We start from the raw sequence: 19,104 nt of genomic DNA, 5'->3' as shown, positions 1-19,104 counted from the left end.
GCCTCCCAAAGTGCTGGGATTACAGGCGTGAGCCACTACGCTAGGCCTGGACTCAATTCTTAAACTCTATTGTTAACTGATTCTACATTAAATCAACCAATAATTGATTAAGTCTAAATTGTTCATGGTTTAAGGGTTAATTTTTAAAACCAAAATTACAAGTATATATGCTTACTAACATTTTGATATCTCCTTTTAAGTATTCAAAGATATTTAAACCATTTAAATTCTTAACTCTGTACTACTTTCCTCATAAATAAAAATAAGGACATACTATCCACAAAAAATAATGATTTTTTGTGTTCTTAGCATGATTCATGTCATTGACTTTTGCACAACTAATAAGTGTGTTATGTGGCATAAATCAGAAGGGTTATATGCCCAGGAAGAAGGCATATTCAACACCAATTGCTATGTGAAGCATTTGGAAATCCTGGAAGTAAACATATTTTATTACCTAACTTTTACTCAGAGAAGAAAGTTTTCATACATAAATTTTTCAGTTGAGGAGCTGGTTTTTCCTTATTGTGGAAGACATAAATACTGCTGCATTTTTAGTGATAATGAAATTTGCATGTAGCCAAGTTGCTTTATTTACATACTGCCTTCATGTTAATAATTTAACATAAACTGTAGCATAATTTAGGGACTAAAAATATCGTTCTTGTGTGCTCACAGTAAGTTTTACACTATAATAATCATATTTTGAGGATTAATTTTGATGAAATTAATGTTGCAAGAGGATTTATAATTGTATACAGCAGGCAGAAATGTTTGAGATTTTCATCCAAAAGTAGAATAAAATATATATAGTAGAATCAATGTAATTTATTTTTTATATTACACTATCTTTAATTTCCAGTTACTTAGTTTTCTGGCTCCAAATTTATAGGAATCAGTATGCATACAAAAGGAAGCTGAGGCTCCTGATCAAGAGAAAGTGTTCAAACTGAAAGAAAGGTGAATCATTGGAAAAAGCTTCAACTATTTTCTAGTTTGTTTGTTTGTTTATTTTTGAGACAGAGCATTGCTCTGTCCCCCAGACTGGAGTGCAGTGGCGCCATTGCAGCTAATTGTAACCTTGGCCTCCCAGGTTCAAGCGACTCTCATACCCCAGCTTCCTGAGTAGCTGGGATTACAGGAACGTGCCACCATGCCTGGCTAATTTTTAGTAGAGACAGGATTTTGCCATGTTGGCCAGGCTGGTCTTGAACTCCTGGCCTCAAGTGATACCCCCACCTCTGCCTTCTGAGGTGCTGAGATTACAAGTGTGAGCCACCATGCTCAGCCAAGCTTCAACTATTTTCTAGTTTTGTTTTTCCTTATCTGACATCTTAGGTGTCTTCTTGTTTCAATGTGACTGTCAAATGTATTCTACAAACTTTTTTGAAGACACAAAATAAGGATACTATAAGGAACATAGATTGTTCTGATTGTGGATATTTATTTCACACTATTATATTTTTACCCAATGGAAATGACACCATATCCCTATTCTGTGTTAAATATACCAGGAATGGGAATGAGTAATTGTAAATCATCCTGAAACTGTTTTATTGTCTTCTAGTAAAACCACTTCTTATTTTGTATATATTTTTATAAAACAGACTGAAGTACTGAATCTAGACTTGCTTTAATATTCTAAAAGCACTAACATTCACACCCTTCCCTGAAGCATTTTGAAATTAAAAACTAGTTCTACACTTGAAAAAAATAATAAAGATCTAATTTTGTTTCTTTTTAAATCATGAATTTGGATAACTGTGGCTAGGTCATTTAATATAATCTTACCAAGCAAATGTGCTCACTGCCTGACAAGCATAGAAGCCAATACGATGGCACTGGCTTTTGAGAAAAGAAAGGCTTTATTGTAAGGCCAGCCGGCAAGGAGACAAGAGATGCAGCTCAAATCTGTCTACCCAATTTGGGGTCTGGGTAAGTTTTAAAGGGTCAGAGGGCAAGGGGAAGAATTTGGGAATGTTGGCTTGTCAAGGTCTGATTTGACCATTTGAATGAGGTATGCTGAGGTGGATTTCAGCCATGTTATATGGTTTGAATTTGTGTCCCTGCCAAATCTCATGTGATCCTCAGTGTTGGAGGAGGGGTCCGGTGGGAGGTGATCTGATCATGGGGCAAAAGTCCCCTTTGCTGTTCTCATGATAGTGAGTGAGTTCTCATGAGATCTGGTTGTTTAGTTTGTAGTACCACCCCCTTCTCCCTCTTCCTCCTGCTCCAGCCATGTAAGACATGACACCTTCCTCTTCACTTTCCACCATGATTGTGAGTTTCCTGAGGTCTCTCCTGCCATGCTTCCTGTACAGCCTGTAGAACCATGAGTCAATCAAACCCCTTTTTAAAATAAATTATCCAGTCTCAGGTAGTTCTTCATAGCAATGTAAGAATGGACTAATACATTCTGAATCTTCTGGGCCAAAAGATCCCTCACCTTTGAAAGGATTCCAGTATTTATCATGTCCCAGCCTTTTTGGTTCTGTGGGGAGGAATCCTTGGTTCTGAGTGCTGTTAGAGGTCAAATCTTTTTCTATTGCATGTGATGGGGCTACATAACTTCCAGTTTAGGCTCTGTTATACCTGCAAGGTAAACTGACATTATCTTATCAACAGAGTAGGCCCACTATAGGTTGGTCCTGCGGTTACAATAATAGGAAAGGTAAATCAAAATGTCACATAGAATATTTTCTTTTTCAAATATTTTATGGCACACATTGAAGGAATAATTTTGTGAGCAGATCATGCTATATTTAAATCTGATTAACACAATATTCTATTTAAATTTTGTTTTTTGAAATATAAATTCTTAAATACATTTCTTTTATGGCACTTGTCTTACTCAGAAACATTAATGTCCTGCTTGCTGTCCTCTCATGCCCGGTGACTAAACATTGCATTTGGGCTTCTTCATTTTCAGGCCTATCCACTTTCCCGCTGATACTTCCAGCACTGCATCTTCATTTTGGTCATGCTAATTTCCATATATTCTTCATTGCTCACCCTACAGAAAAAGATGGACCATGGATAATGTCTATTATTGTCTTTCATGTATTGTCTATTCTGTCTCTCCTCTCTCTTACGGTAATCAAGTGGAGTTCTGCCCTTTCACCACTATCATTCTGACTCCCATGAGAATCTATTATATTTGGACATATAAATCAAAACTAAAATTCTAAGCCCCCTAACCAACTGAAAGGACTCCCAACCTTTGGCTAAGGGAACCTGAAGACCTAGTTCAGGTCATGACAGGAAGGGGGTTGGACATGCTCCATTATACCCCTTCCCTAACATACACCCCCAGTTTAACTAATCAGCATTAACATTAAAATAGGGATCATAAGATTGACAAAACACTCTTTGTAGCAATAAAGTGTTAAATTCCAACCTGTCTCTGGTATAGCATCACATGACAGGGAGAAGACCCTGAAGAAAATCGAAGTGTTCTACCCTAAAATATATGTCTTTGACATATTTTGAAATGGACTCGCAAAGTTGTCTCTTATGGGGAAAATTTGCATCCTGGAGAGAATCTCCTTCCCTTTCTAGGTCTTTTCCAGATCCAGAAGAGATTTAACTAAGAGTTTGACACCTTTTAATGTCCCGAAAGAGACATTTATGATCTATTCTCTCTGAAGCTTGCTACTTAGAGGCTTCATTTACATAACAAGAACATTGGCTTCCATAACCCTCCTTATCTTAATTCAAGCATTTCTTTCTGCTGATTCAACTCTTTAGGCAAAGCTTAATTCTTTTTTACTTTTATTTTTTTTTTTGAGAAGGAGTGCTCTGTTGCCCAAGCTGGAGTGCAGTGGCATGATCTTGGCTTACTCTAAACTCTGACCCTTGGGTTCAAGCGATTCTCTTGCCTCAGTCTCCCAAGTAGCTGAGATTACAGGTGCTCACCACGTTGTCTGGCTAATTTTTTGTGATTTCTTTTTCTTTTTTTTTTTTTAGTAGAGATAGGGTTTCACCATGTTGGCCAGACTGGTCTTGAACTCCTAACCTCAGGTGATCCACCCGTCTCAGCCTCCCAAAGTGCTGGGATTACAGGCGTGAGCCATTGCACCTGGCCTAAGCTTAATCCTTTCAACCAATTGCTAATTAGAAAATTTTTGAATCCATTTATGACCTGTAAGCCCCTGGCTTTGAGATGTCCTGCCTTTCTGGGCCAAACCAATATATAACTTACATGTATTAACTTATGTCTTGGCTTGTAACCTCTGTCTCCCTAAAATGTATAAAACCAAGCTTAACCTGATTGACTTGGGCATATGTTCTCAAGACAGCTTTAGACTCTATTCCAGGCCACGGTCACTCATATTTGGCTCAGACTAAGTCTCTTTAAATATTTCGCAGAGTTCGGCTTTTTTCCTTAACAGAGCATACTGTCCTCCATTTCTTTCTCCTTTCTCTTGATAAGACATTGGGGTTTTTAACATAGGTCTATGAACTTGAAACCATTAAATTCCATATTTGTAAAACTATTATCTTAGGAATACAATTTTAAGAGTTTCTATGTTTCTGTTCCTAACCTTCATAGTATATTAAGACAATTATTTTTATCTCTCCAACTGGATTGGAAGACCCCCGTGGGGAGCAACTCATATTCATTAAACAAAAATATCTCAGTAATGTGGATAACAATAAAAACCCAATTCCTGTCTCAGAGAATTATGATTCAGTGCTTATTATTTAAAAGAACTTGCACAAAGTGTGCTGGGGGCAGGAATGTATTAGTTGATAAGAAAGAGAAAGATTATTATACCAGAGGAAAAAAGAAAATAATCTGTGTAAAGTTACAAGGACAAATGAATTATGTACTTCATGCAGGTAATAATTCCTCAGGAATAAACGGGTGTGTGAGTGTGTGTGTGTTTGTGTGTGTATGTGTGGGTGTGTGTTGGACATGGTGTTATCTTTGACATGTCACATGAGTAACTATATAGTTTTGCTCCTCAACATGTGTAGCTTGAACTCCTTGCAGCAGTATCATCATTATCACTGGAAGAATGTGAGAAATGCAGAAACTTTGGCCACATCCCAGAACTACTGAATCAGAATTCTCAAGTTTTTTTTACTGTAACTATTTTTATTACATTGTAATAATTAGGAGCTATACAGTTCATGACAAAAATATTACAAATTTCAGATCACTTCATAGCACATACTCCTATAAACATTTAAAAGCTAATTTCAATTAAAAGAGTGGTAATTTTTAATGTTTGATATGACCAACATTCCTAGGTCAGCGCAACCAAATGATGGAAAACAACTGGATCACACTGCATATGTCCCACAAAAGAAAGCACAATGCACAAAATGTGCATGTTTCAGTTTACACAAAATACATTCCAGGTAAATATGTTACATTAAGAAATAGTACTAGTAAGAAATTGGCACTCAAAGAAAAAATGCAAAAATATTTTCAACTTGAAAATACAGGACAGTGGAATTGGAAACTTTTGGATAAAACATTGTAACCCAGTTAGCTCTATTTGCTGGGTGGGGATGAGCCCTCAACATTTCTGCTGATAACTTTTTTTCCCCCTAAATCCATCTAAATTACCTATCATTATCCCAAACAGGCACTTCAAACTATTAAACTAAAACACAAATCTTAGTCTAGTTATGACTATTCTTCAAGAACTCATGTGAGTATCTTGAGAAAGAAATTTTCATTTTTGACAGACAGCTATCAGTAGTATGCTGTTCAATTGCTCAATGCAGAATTCATGCTATCCAGTATTAACACAGAAGTTATTAAATATAAATTCAGCTTTAAAGTAACTGCTTGGTTCTAAAAAAAATTACTACATAATTATCAAGAAATCATTACTTTTTGACAAATGGAAATCTTCAGATAGTTTTTACATCTAAAGAAATATCCCCTAAATGTATATACACTGAAGAAAAAATGGTTGGATTAAAAAAAATCACTGGAATAAAAATGAGATGAACTTGTGCAAACTGTAACTTGACATGCCCCACAAAGTTTCCATATATATATTAGGACAAAATTGTGCAATGGTGGCAACAGTTTTGATAACCTGTAAGAGTTAGGTTCTAAATTCCTATGCAGTGTGACTCAGTTAAAATAGAGCCTAGAATGCCTAAGTGGAAATATTCACTCAAATGATACAACATATGTCTGCTCTATTCTTCCACAAACATGTTAATGCCTAAGACTATGTAATTTAGCATTTTTTGAAAAAACTTCAACAAGGATTTTTATCTTTAAGGCTGTAATAATTAGATAACATTTCTTTCTAGAATTCTCCCCCCCCCTTTAAAAATCGCTACAATAACAAACCTTTTATTAAACCATTCAAAGTTCACATAATAAAAGGTAATTACCATTACCTTAAAAAATGTCCATCTACATAAAAAATTCAAGAGGCCTAAATATCCCCTCATAAGCACTGCAGTTCCTGAAGTATGGCCATTTCTTTCTCTGTGTAGAAACAAGAGGTACTGTATAACACGCTACCTAAACACTGTTCCACAGATCTGTAGATTAGTATAGTATTTCAGAAATCACACCGATTTTTACATAGAAGTTTCCTTGTCTATGAACTAGTTCAGGCGCCTGTTTATTTGTATCCAGATAAAACTATTTTAGAAGTAAATATTTAATTTTTAAGTCTATTTTAATTACTTATGCAGACAAAGCTGGAATATTATACTTTTGGGAATTTTATGAGTATCTGACATATACCTTAATGTGTACAGTAATTGTCCCAACAGAATCACATAGTTATGCCAAATAAAACACAATATAATCAAGTTTATTCCTTTAAAATAATGAAGTGATTTACATAAAGTAGCTAGATCAAAGAGTTGCACTGGAATCATAGCAAAACAATTGTAGAACTGGAAGAAACCTTAGAGACCAAACCCCTTCTTTGCAAAACTAAAATACACGTTGTAAAATACACGTTGTGTTATCTCTGGGTCATATGCTGAAGGCCTTACTAAGATATTACAGACCATGTTAGCACTACCTAAGGACCAGGATTATGCCTCTTGTTTGGGGATACCATATACCCAGGTCCTTGGGCAGTGACTGGCATCTAGTAGGCACTCAATATATATTTACTGAATAAATGAGTTCTGCAAAACAGTAAGATTTATGGGGCTGAGGTGGGCGAATCACTTGAGGTCAGGAATTTGAGACCAGCCTGGCCAATAGGGTGAAACCCCATCTCTACTAAAAATACAAAAAATTAGCTGAGTGTGGTGGCACACGCCTGTAATCCCAGCTACTTGGGAGGCCGAGGCATGAGAATAGCTTGAACCTGGGAGATGGAGGTTACAGTGAGACAGTAAGACAAGATGGCGCCTCTGCATTCCAGCCTGGGTGACAGAGTGAGACTCTGACCCTGCCTAAAAACAAACAAACAAACAAAACCAGTAAGCTTTATGAATTAAATATTAAAGTATTTTTCATTGTAAGAAGATTTCTGGTTATTAAAACATTGGAATGTATTACTGTTACCAGGGGTAGTCCTAGTTGTAGATTACCTAAGAAATTCTTTCAGCAGTATCATTATTAAAATCTTCTTCCACTGGATAGGGTTCTCTCTGTTCATACCAGGTGTGAAAATTCCTACGTCACTAATGAATTGGGCAGCAAAGAGGTGTTCAAAGGATCAGCCACCACCTGAAAATTAGCTATTAGGTCGAATCCCATTATGATATCTGTCAGATTCTTTTGAGACCTGAGGAAATAAGATGTAGGGGATTTTGATGTGACTTAATGGGAAACCTTCATGCAGATATCCACAGCAGCAGTAAATCTTATGGTTAGGGGAATTAGAAGTATTAAAATTATATCAAGTCTTGGGGCATGTGGAAGGCAGGCAGGCAAGATGACACTAATATGGAAGGAGAATCCTAAAACGAGAATGGATGTTCAAATATAAACTTTACCTCTTGAACAATTTTGCCCAAGATTCTCACTGAAGATGGTAACATAGGTTAAAAAGTTACAGATTGTGCTGAGCTTGACAAATAAGTGTATCCTATGTAAACGGAATACAAATTATATAGTTGTAAAAAAGCGATGAGTTTGAGATGACTTCTTTTAACGTGAAGAAATGGATAGTAAGTGATTTCCTCAAAATCAGAGTCCTAAAAGACACATATCTAGAACCTAAGTCACCTTCCTTCTAGTCCAGTGATATTTTCACCTCACCACACCATCTCACTTCATATATTTTAAAATAAGTAACATTTTAAGTGTATTAAAAGGATTATTTTTATTAATATTTATTTTTAAAGCATTAATCTTAAATATGGATCAGACTTGAAAAGTGTTTATGAAATGTTAATTTAACCAGTGTTGAGAGAACTAGCCAAACCTAGAGATTTTAAAGCTTTTTCTCTTCATTGTTTAAAAAAAATTAATGTCTTGGCACACCACCACCCCAAAATCTCAACTTTCGAGTTAATATTTAAAAGTAATGTTTAAAAAAGAGTTTGTTTTCTTAAAAACAAACGCGACGCTCTTGATTTGTCAGCAGGACCGCCACAGAGTGAGAATGTATTTGTTGAGCTTTCCAAACTGTCCTAATCCCTCCCCATTTTCACCAACCAATGCATGACTGTGAAACTCTCTATGAAAGCTCAAAGGTTCACACAGGGCCTGGCCTTGCACACTTGGTCTCTTCGACACCTACTAAGCTATGACTGGCCCAAATAATCTTTAATAACACAAGCAGAATTAAAACTATCTTCAAAGACTGAAGTTGAATAAAAGATTTAAAGTTATATACTATGAAAGAGAAATCTGACACAGGGAGACCACATTTAATTCCTGTGAGAATGTTTTACACCTGTTAAAATTCTTTCAATTATTATAAAAATTTAGTACCATGTAAATATAGCCCCAAAATGGTTGCTATAATTCCCATTTCATACTGGGTCTGCCTTAACCGGAAAAACTATTAGGAGTCCTTATAATAATTTATCTAATGTGAAAAGGAAATGGCCTTATAATAGTTTCCATTGCCTTGTAATTTTTTTCCATTTTTTTCTTTTTATAGAAAAAATATAATATTTTTGAGAGAGTGACCATGACTAATAGCAGTGGAAAGGGGGACAAAACCTTTGTGAACAGTGTAACTTTGCATTCACCGGGGATGACAAACTACAGGACATGATGCCTAGAAGAAGAATCATCAGGAATCCCATAAATTTGTGCTCCCTCAGTGTTTCAGTAAAACCAATTATAAAGCCTCAACTGAAATTATAATTGGTAATTAATACATTTATGTGACTAGATAAAACACAGAATAGGGATGATTCACAAGCTTCATTAATTTGTTTCTCACCAATGTTCACAATTGGTAAGAAAAATAAGAAGTAATCAACTGCATGCACCAAAAACCCCAAGACAGAAATCATAGGTTTTCAGTCTCTTTTTCACAGGCATTGCTAGTTCAAAAACCAAAACTCTGGTAATACTGGCACTTAGAGGAAAAAAAAGTTTGCACTGTCATTTTAAAATAAGCATTTAAGGTAAAAGCTAACAGTTTGCATGGAGCAGGAAAAAAATTAGGTAATGCTAAAACAATGCTAATAATTTAGTGTAATGTATAAAAATTACCACTTTTACTTAAGTATGCCTTAAGAAAAAAGTACAAATTGTATTTACATAATTACACACTTTGACTTCTTTTTCTTCTTCTTACCATCTTTGCTCATCTTTTCTTTATTTCTCAAACTAATGTATAGAAGGCATCATTAACACCGTGTCTTTGCTGATGTTTCAATAAAGGGAATTCCCTAACTCCTTGCTAAGTCCTGAGCCTTTTGTGTCTACTGTTCTAGAAGGCAAATCACATTTATTTCCTACTAGGACCATAGGCACATCTCGGAGTCCTTAAATCTTTTAATTTGTTCTCTATAATTGTGCATATCTTCAAATTATTTAATATTATTTATGGCAAATACACAAAGAAAGCCCCCCCAGTCCTCATGTATTGGTCCCTCATTGCATTGTACTCTGCTTTACCTGCTGTGTCAAGAATATCCAAGAGACAGGTTTCTCCATCAATTACTACTTGCTTCCTGTAGGAATCCTCTATTGTTGGATCATATTCGTCCACAAAATGATTCTGAATTAGCTGTATCGTCAAGGCACTCTTGCTTACGCCACCAGCTGCAACTACCGCAAGTTTATATTCAGTCATTTTCAGCAGGCCTGGGAGCCGCTGAGCCTCGGGCCCTGCCGCCGCCTTCTGTGCCTGCGCCAGGCTAGCTCCCAGTCCGAAATGGCGGGGGCCGGGAGTACTAGCTGAGCTTCATCTAAACCAGTATTTGTCTTATATACTTTACGTGAATATACTTATTCTCAAGGTAAGGCAGTCAAAGCCCATTCCATTCCTTAGGAATTTCTGATGCAGGATAATGTCAAGCACTAAAGATTCATTTTATTTCAAAGAACCAGCAAATTTCAGTAGATCTTAATGTTACACAATGCATTAAATAGCAGACCATGCTTTTCCCTGGAGTCATTGTTTTCTAAATTGCAATGTAGTAGCTAAAAAGCATCTGCAAATAAGAATAACATTGTGAATCTTATTGAAAGTTTTAGGTCAGTTTTGTCATGATGCATTCTTCATCATCTGTCAGGTTGTTGGCATGTGAAAGGTCTCCAGAGGATAAAGAATATTCTGCTAGAAATAGCCTCCTTCAGTTTTCTCTTCAAATAATAACTTGGGTCAAAATCATCCTTACTAGGTCACTGTTAAACAATATTTCTGATATGCTTGACATGTTACTGTGCATTACATCAAATCAAATTTTGATCATGCTTTATGAAATTCCTGACATGTCTGATGCTACTATATTCTCGTAGTGAGTATTCAAATGTGGCAATAAATAATGTCCAGGACCTATTTCTAATAATTTTAGTTTGCTTTAAATCTTTATCTGCTAAAAATTTTTCTCTAGATCTTGAAATTACTCCACAATTTACTAGTGACTATGATAAGTTACTTAGATACCTCATCTTATTTATTTATTTATTTATTTATTATTTATTATTTATTTTTTATTTTTTTTTGAGACAGAGTCTCACTCTGTCGCCCAGGCTGGAGTGCAGTGGCGCGATCTCGGCTCATGGCATCATTCACCTCCCGGGTTCAAGCAATTCTCCTCCCTCAGCCTTCCAAGTAGCTGGGATTACAGGAGCCCCCTACCACATCCGGCTAATTTTTGTATTTTTAGTAAAGGCAGGGTTTCACCATGTTGGCCAGGCTGGTTTCAAACTCCTGATCTCAAATGTCCCACCCACCTTGGCCTCCCAAATTGCTGTGATTACAGGCATGAGCCACCATGCCCGGCCAACAGCTTCCTCATCTTTAAAATGAGATACAGTAGTACCTGTATTATAGGGTTATTATGAGGATTAATTTAGTAAGTGTAAGGGTTTATAACAGTATTATTATTGAAATATGAGGTCAAAATAAATTTGTTTCCCTGAGTAGGATGAAATGCTTCTTTAAGGGGAATCATTTAAATTTCTTACATAATTTTATTTGCACATTGCAGCAAAATACATGCATGTTAAACTACCAGCATAACTTAATTCATGAATGCATGTATATACATGAGGATCTTCATGGCCCCAGGAACACATTAAACTTTTCTGATACAATTTTTCTTTACTTAGAGTTTGTTTTCCTCTTCATATATTGCTTTTCATTTGTTTACACTGTACTTTCATCTATATAATATGCATTAAAAATGTAAAGATGTTTGCTTTTTCAAGTAATCAAGTTCAACAAAGTTTTTATCATATGAAAAATTAATAGGTAAGCACTCAAACATTGATGAATAAAGATACTAAACAACAGTAGCTATAGGCAGATCACCCACCCGCTACCCTCTGTTTCCAAACAGAAATAATCAACCCTTCCTCTAATTTCACGTTCTTTCTCTCAGTGGTGGAGTGTTCTAGATTGTATCAGTCTAGCTTGTTATTTTTATTTCCATCTGGAACTGGATCAGTCCTTACTGAAGCCCAGATAGATGACATTATAGAAATAAATTGTATTAGTCTGACATAATTGTTCTCTATGCAATCTTTACATTTATGGGGGAAAAGGTTAGTTTTCATTAGAGTACTAATCCAAGGCTTGCTCTCTTCCTCTATTGTAAAAAGCAGTAAATTGATACGCTGTATTAGTGATAGCTGTCATATGACTTACTGTAAATTACATAGCTCTTAAACTGCCCTCATTTTCTCTTTGGAGAGGCCTTATTAAATGAAAGCACCATGCTGCTGCAACCACAGTGAGGTTTCAAAAAGCCGAATCTCATCACATTGCTTGTATCCTTTAAATCCTTCAATGTTTTTTTTGTTCCTTAAAGTCGAATACACAGACTTCCCTGATCTAGCATGTGCCTGCCTAACCAGCCTTATCCCACCTACCCCTGCCATTCGTTCTAAACTCCATCTGGGTTGGGTGCTTAAATATTCTGGAATATGTCACATTCTTTCTGCATATTCCTGGTATCTCTTTTTACCCCCCTTGTCTTCCTGTAAATAACATAAATACCACTGTGCTAACCCTCCTAAATAAGAAAACTTTATTGATCTTTCTGGTCACAGAGCATATTTTTATTGTAGTATTTTTGTCATTGTTTACTTCATGTCTCTTTCTGCCACTGTTGTTTGGCTTCTAGAGATGGGGCTTAAGATCTTTGTCAGAGTTATTCAAATTGGCAAGTTATTTTCTCTGTAGATTGCTTCAAAGAAAAATAAGCATTTTAAAAATTTTAAAAGAAAATAAAGGCACTTATGATTTTTTATATTTTTAATAAGACAAGGATAATAATGGGAAAATTTAAGAAAACACTAAGGTAAATTAAAATCATGTGTAAGGTTAGTTTGGTAAATAACTTTTATTGAGCACCTTCAATGTCTCAGGCATTTTACTGGATTCTTTTTATTTGTTAACTAATACAAGAGTTGTAAAGAGCTTAGAAAATAATGATCAAAGCTCGACTATAAGATAAAAGAACAAAACAGTTCTAGTTATTGATATCTCAAATGGGAAAATTTGTAACCATGTCACCTTTATATGCACCAGATATTCAAATAAACATAGAAAGAAACAAATTAACGTGTAACTCCAGTTGATTAGTTTCCAGGACATAGGCCTAACAGTTGAGGACGGTTTATTGATTTGGATAGAGAAACAGTAGCAATTACCTCAGTGTATATAAATTATAGGTTCCTAGATTATAATAAATTAACATGTATTATGGTTGGGCTATTATTGAACAAATTTAGTTCGAATGAGTTACATTTTTACTCCTTTTTATAAGATAGCATTATGGATCATGTGCTAAAAATCAGTAATCAGTTTTGGGTTTTGTATCTTTTTGTATGAACGTAAGGAAGCTATAAATAGTAAATTCTTGCATACAGTACAGATATTCTTGTCTTACAGTGGGGTTATGTCTTGATAAACCCATTGGAAGTTAAAAAATATCTTAGTTCAGGAGAGGCCAAGATAGTGAATTAGAAGCAGCTGCAGTCCACGGCACTCACAGAGAGGAATGAGAGGAGGTGGAACTACGGGTTTAACATTTTATACATATGGACAATATATGTGTGCATATGTACAAATATACATTTGTAGACAATATGTACAAAAGCCATGTGACAAGTTCAGGAAACTTAAAGAGAGCTGGTGTGGCTAGAGTGCAGAGAGAAGGGATAGAATATTGCAAAATGAGGCTGGACATGGTGGCTCAGGCCTGTAATCCCAGCACTTTGGGAAGCCAAGGCGGGCAGATCATGAGGTTGGGAGTTTGAAACCAGCCTGATAAACATGGTGAAACCCCGTCTCTACTAAAAATACAAAAATTAACTGGGCATGGTGGATTGCATCCGTAATCCCAGCTCCTCAGGAGGCTGAGGCAGGAGAATTGCTTGAACCTGGGAGGCAGAGGTTCCAGTGATCCGAGATCTGAGATCGTGCCACTGCACTCCAACCTGGGTGACAGAGCGAGACTCCGTCTAAAAATAAATAAATAAATATAAATATTTATTTATTTATTTATTTATTTATTTATTGCAAGATGAGATTGGAGAATTAGGACCTTGTATGCCAAGTCAATTTTTTTTTTTTAATCCTAGAAGCAATGAGAGATTTCTGAAGAGTTTCATTGAAGATGACATCATATTTGTCTTTTTAAAGATCACTCTGATTGTAGTATGTACAATGGGTTGGGGGAAGGCAGAATGAATGAGAAAAAAATAGTTAAACGGCTACTACAATGGTCCAGGTAAGACTTGGCTGTGTTTTGGACTTTGATGGCAGTGAAAATTTTAAAAATAATAATGGGTGGATTAAAGAGATGCTTAAGGAGAAAAATAATAGGTCTTGGTTATGGGATGGTTATGAGTTTTGTGAAAAAGAGATACTTTGAAGATGCTTAGTTATCTTGGATGTAACTCCATGGATCCTGGTGCCACTTAATGAGATAGTAAATGCTGGAAATTAATAAATAATTTTCATAAATTAATGAATAATAGGTATATAAACATCTAAGCTTTATCTGATATACACATAACCTTATGTTGTAACTCTTTCAGACTTCAGTTTCATGACCAAGACCAGGTCAGACCTGGCTGGAAAAGTGCATACCATGGATTTACCATTGGACACATTGAATTTGATGTGATTTTGATAGTGAAAATGTAAACTAGGTGATTTTTCTAGATTATAGTGGTAGTCAATAGTGCTACTATGCCTTATGCTTGTTTCATATTGCCTGGGAGAAAGAGTATAGGGAAGTAGTAATCAAGAAAGGAGTATGATTAAAGGTTGAAGAACTAAGATATTTTATGGCTGAAATAGAGAATAAATTTGCACAGGAGATGGAAGAAGTAGAAAATTTTCACTATGCCAAATGCAGTAGATTGGTCAGATAAGATTAAGATAAAGGTAACTGCTATCAAAAATATATAATACATCACAAATAGAGCTCAACTATCTTTATTAAAAGAGGACAAATTTTTGGATGATGGGTATAATCTCTACCCCCATCAAGAAAAGGCCGATTCTTGGAATTATAATCAGAATATAAATACTGGCTCTGCAAAGAAATTAAATGGGTCATAGACACCTAACGGAATGTTAAACTCTTTCCTCATGCCTACAACCATCGTTAAAGGTAGGTACTGACTGTTGTTAGAAGGGCATACGATTAGTGAATTCAAGTAACAGGCAATATTTGGGAATGATGTAAATAGTTATTATCTTTAGATATATACTTATAGTGCCATGCATTAATAAGTATCTGAAAATACAGATATAAGAGCCAGCTCTTAAAAAAAAATGAGCAGAGAAGACCTGAGTTGTGTAGTGGTGGAAAAGCCCACCAGCCAATGGGCTGGTGTTGAGATAAGGACCTCATTTTGGTGTTCAAGCTGTTGAGTACTCAATTATCCTTAAAATGCATTTCTTCCTTGATTTGAACAGCAACATTCTTACCCTATGTTCTTCTTAGTATTTGTTTCTCTTAAGCCTCAGAACTTTCTACCACTCTCTGTCAGATATTCCCATCAATATTTTACAGACACTTAAAACTCAATATGTCTACCCCAAAACTATGTACATTTACTATGCATCCAAAAATAAATGAATAAATTTTAAAAACTGTGGCTAAATGGTATGTGATACAATCAACTTGTTGAAATGTCTGGTGAGGGGATATCTGTGGCCACCTTCCCAAAGCATTATGGTGAATATTCCAAGTCTAATTTGTCTTCAGATGACTTTTAGAAGATATGAGTAACAGAAGAAGGTGAGGGAGAAGGAGGAGAAAAAGCAGAAGGACACAGGAGAGCAGAATGAAAATTATATGAAACGGCACCATTAAATGCCTAATAAATAATGTAATAATATTGCTATTAAAGCCAAAAAGGCCTTCAATATGTCAAACTTAAACTAAACATACTGTTTTACTCTAAGTGGCCCATAAAATTTATTGAATTTATAAGGGAATACTATCCTCTCCATGAATGTCTGCCCCAGCATTCTTAACTGGCGCACATTACAGTTTGGCCCCACTAAACAAAAAAACCTGTCATAATTATGAGAACTGGTTTTGTACAAAAACTAGCGTGAATGTAATGGGAGAATGGCTGTTTGAAATTTATTAAGAGAGTATGTGAATTCTGACCCTCTTCATTTTTTTCAGCCTGAAACTATAATCAACTTCCCTAACTTCTTGGTATCTCTCTTCTTCATTTGTGATAGCATTTTTTACTTTTTACTTCCTTGTATTACTGTCATCCTTTTTACTTTACACCTCCTTGTATTACTTCCATGATTTCTTACCAGCTACTATTCTCTATTCTTTTCCAAAACTTTGAATGTTCTTTTTGGTTGCAGACCCAGCCTATAGTATTTGTGGAGCCTGATAAGAAGCCTCTGTACCTGTGGGATTGTAGCCTGTAGGTTTTCACAGGCCAAAGTGTTCATGAGTATCAGGGTTTTGATCTCTTATTATTGGACATATAAAGGAAATTTTGCAGAAATTTTATTCTGGGTCACCAGATTTAAAGTATTATTCCATTGGCATTAACAAATCTATAGATACCCTGTTTAAAGCCATGTTACTAAAAATAAAACTAGGATTTCATGTGAACAAAATATTTCATATTCTTTATTTTCTCAAAGAAGTGTCTAAGAAGAACAAGCCCAGTAGCCTATTAAATAAGAAAAGCAATAGAGGTTTTATTGTCTTATAATGCATGGGTATTTTCTTACTATTTTACTGAATTTTTGTTGATCTAATAAATTCTCTTTTTGTTTTTGGAAAACTAAGATGAGATCATTGCTTTAATTCTGAATAATGAAAAGAAAATACAAGAGAAAGGGAAATAACTAGGATAAACTAGACAGACCTTAGATCCTGGGCAACCACACACTGGAGGAAGAGCTGTGTCCCTCTCAGGTGCATGTTTTGAAACAAAGTGGAACAACAAAGATAGACCCTAATTTCTCCATAGCAACACTAGATTGGTACCAATGTACTTGTTTTTAGAAGCATGGACTAAAGGGAAACCCCTGTGTTCTTTCAGACAAAGACCTTCTTGTTCAGATCTCTTGGGCTTTTTGGTAGTTTTATTAATTAAAACAAAACTAACCTGTTCCCTACCAATTCTGAAGCTCTAAGAAACTCTTGTAATTGTTGAGTAGGGGCAGACTAGACACATGGAATTCAAGTTAACTGTAGTGAATGGTAACAATTAGCACATCTTATGGATCAGTAGGCGCTCCACTTGACCCCATAATGACTAGTGAAAAAGAATGACTACCAAGTTAGAAAACTGACTGTCATCTTACATATTTTCCTTTGCCTCAATAACTGCATTATTCCATTCCCATCCCAATCCAACCTAAACCATCCCCAATTAGTAAACACTACATCTATGATGTCGTCAAAATAGATTGGCTTTATATTGCAAGTGTAAGTTTGGTGTTCATTCTCTTCTTTTTATACCCACTGATACTTTTTAGGTTCTCATAATTTTTCACCTGAAATATCTTAAAGTCCTCATAAATCTTCTCTATACACCTTATATTGTCCTTATATAATCCATTTGTCATACTGCTTTGTCAGATTGATCTTTCTAAACTATGAATTTGATCAGTCACTCCTCTTCTTAAAAACTTGCAATGGTGGGGCAGAGCACAGGGGCTGATGCTTACATAAATAATTACATAATTCCAGCATTTTGGGAGGCTGAGGCTAGAGGATCACTTGAGCCCAGAAGTTCAAGACCAGCCTGAGCAACATGATGAAACCCCGTTTCTACCAAAAAAAAACAAAAAAAAAAAACAAAAACCAGGCTTGGTATAGTCCCAGCTGCTTGGGAGGCTGAGGTAGGAGGATTGCTTGAACCTGGGAAGTCAAGGCTGCAGTGAGCTGTGATCAAGACACAGCACTCCAGCCTGGGCAACAGAGCAAAACCATGTCTAAAACAAAAACAAATAAACAAACTTGTAATGGCTTCGCAATGCTTACAAAATCAAATCTAAACTTCATTTCATGGCCTATTCTTTATGATGTTGCAAGCCATGTTCTCCGAGTCACCTTTTATTATGCCCTTTCTTCTTCTCACCCCATAAAAATTATTTTTAGTGGGCCAAATATATTACATGATTTTATACAGTTAGAGCCTACCCGTTTCCTCTCTGTGATTATCTTTGCCTTTACCTCTTCTTTGCTAGTTTATCTGGCAAGTTCATGCTCATCATTTTAGATAAAACTCAAAATATTCTATTCTCAGTGAAGCATATGAGACCCTCAAAGTTATCCATTTTCTCCTCTCTGCCACCATGGAAAATCGCACATGTTATTAAATACGATAATTATTTAAACATGATTTCTGTCTTTTAACCCAGAATTTGCTAAGGAAATCTGGACACAGAGCACAAGCAAATCTGGCACGTAATTGGCACTTAATAAGCTATTCTGCCATCATTTCTGACTCAATAAATCCAAACCAGAATTCTTCAGCTTCCACCTAATGTTCTCCAATCTTCTGTTCCTGTCAAAGGTGTTATTTTTCTTGCCATTTAGGGTTAAAATATTAGAATCTGCTCTGACTCAGCCTTCTCCTTAATTCAGCATTGTCCAACCAGGAAATATGCTCACTCTAGTAACAGAGACTTCAAGGTTTTTCTCTCCAAGGAGAGTCTTGTAATGGTATCCCCAAGGATCTCTGAGTTGTACTTTCCCTTGCTTCAGTTACCAGAGGCAACAAAATTCTTACTACAGACAGGCACATACTTTTTCCTTTTAACACTGTGGCCTAATCATTAGCATATGTTCTCCCTCTGATTTCATGTAGGACAGGTAAAATAGATTAGAAACTTTAAAAGCTTTAACTAGCTGCTAACTTTTTTAAAAGGATAACCTTGGTAATTAGAAAACATATAAACATAGGAAGACTTTCACAGCACATATTTCTGATGCTTCTCAACAAATTTGCTCCTTAGAGTTGTTGGCTTTGCCATATTTTTAAATTCAGTCTTGAAACAGCCATATCAGTATTCA

General features: G+C 35.6%; 1 pseudogene; it reads right to left on the bottom strand.

The window, feature by feature from the left end:
- Window positions 1–9,663: 9,663 nt before the first annotated feature.
- On the bottom strand, window positions 9,664–10,225 carry LOC129039172 (GTPase KRas-like; annotated as a pseudogene).
- Between the last annotated feature and the right edge of the window lie 8,879 nt (window positions 10,226–19,104).

Source organism: Pongo pygmaeus, chromosome 5, assembly GCF_028885625.2.
Source record: "Pongo pygmaeus isolate AG05252 chromosome 5, NHGRI_mPonPyg2-v2.0_pri, whole genome shotgun sequence".
NCBI lineage: Eukaryota > Metazoa > Chordata > Mammalia > Primates > Hominidae > Pongo > Pongo pygmaeus.
This window is presented reverse-complemented; position numbering and strand designations above follow the sequence as displayed.